Source organism: Paroedura picta, chromosome 8 (genome assembly GCF_049243985.1).
Source record: "Paroedura picta isolate Pp20150507F chromosome 8, Ppicta_v3.0, whole genome shotgun sequence".
In the NCBI taxonomy this organism is placed as follows: Eukaryota; Metazoa; Chordata; class Lepidosauria; order Squamata; family Gekkonidae; genus Paroedura; species Paroedura picta.
In genome coordinates, this window is record NC_135376.1 from 3,340,433 (window position 1) to 3,341,762 (window position 1,330).

The following is a 1,330-nucleotide window of genomic DNA, read 5'->3' on the forward strand; positions in this document are numbered from 1 at the left end:
AGGGGCTGAACTGGAACTAGGAAGCCCTTTTCCTGTGTCTGGGTCAAGTTCATTAGAAAGGCCATTAGGAAATGGTTTTCCTGTGTCTTGGTGAAGTTCATTAGATAGTCCATTAGAAAGTAGCTTCCTTGTATCTAAGTGGAATTAATTAGAAAGTTCATTAGTCAAGGTCTTACCTGTCTTATCTGATGAATTGTTGCAGAGTGTTTAGAGTCCTGTGTTTTTTTTTATTCTGGTGTTATTTTAGGGTGGGTAGCCAGGTTTTATTGATTTTCAGATTCTCTTCTTTTGTATTGAAACTGTGTTTGTGAATGTCAATGGCTTTCATTTAGTCAAGGGGTAGTCAAACTGTGCCCCTCCAGATGTCCATGGACTACAATTCCCATGAGCCTCTGCCAGAAAATGGGCAATCGGAGGGCTGCAGTTTGACTACCCCTGCTTTAGTCCCTATACAAAGGTTGCAAAATGCCTGGTATGTATTTGCAGAATGCAACTGTATTGCATAAAATATCTGACAATCATCGAAAAGCAGTGACAGGTCTTGTTGGCCTGACAGGGGAAGGGGGGGGGGTCATGGGTGGCTCAGTGGTAGAGCATCTGCCTGGAATGCAGAAGGTCCCCGGTTCAATCCCTGGCATCTCCAGTGAAAAGACCAGGCAGCAGGTGAGGTGAGAGACAGGAGGCCTTGGAGAGCTGCTGGCAGTTAGGGAGGGCAATGCTGACTTTGATTGATCTGACTTGGAAAGATACACAACTTCACATTGGGGAGGGGCCGTGGCTAAGTGCAGGCAAAAAAAAAAAAAAGCACTGGAAGATTTCTGCCAGTGTCAGCGGTCTTTGTTGAATGTGTCCAGTTTAATGAGGTGAGTTTATCAAAAACTGTATGAAAAAGAAGCAGCAAATTTAGATCTCCAGTAAGACAGGGAGTTTATATTCCCAGTGGTTTCTAAGGGGAACAGGCTTCCTTGGGAGGTGGTGGGTTCTCCATCTTTGGAAAGGCTGTATAGCCATCTGACGGAGAGGCTGATCCAGTGAAGGCTCAAGGGGGTGGCAGGTTGCAGTGGATAATTGAGAGGGTTGGGAGTGTCCTGCACAGTGCAGGGGGTTGGACTAGATGGCCCAGGAGGACCCTTCCAACTCTAGGATTCTATATCAGGGCAGGGCCCCCCCGGCACAGTGCTCCCACCCAGTGCTTTTAGAAAGTGGGCAGGATTCTGATCAGCCCCTGCAGATCGGATTGGCTACAACCCTTACAATAACTCTCCTTCAGCAGCAGCTCCCACCGCAACGTTGATTTATCCTCTCCTTCCTCCTCCTTGAGGTCTGCTCT

At 47.4% G+C, this 1,330-nt stretch overlaps 1 non-coding gene across 1 annotated transcript; it reads left to right on the forward strand.

Annotated features, from left to right (window-relative positions):
• Positions 1-575: 575 nt before the first annotated feature.
• Positions 576-643, forward strand: TRNAS-GGA (transfer RNA serine (anticodon GGA)). Its single transcript has one exon. It is a non-coding gene; the product is annotated as a tRNA-Ser (tRNA).
• Positions 644-1,330: the final 687 nt, after the last annotated feature.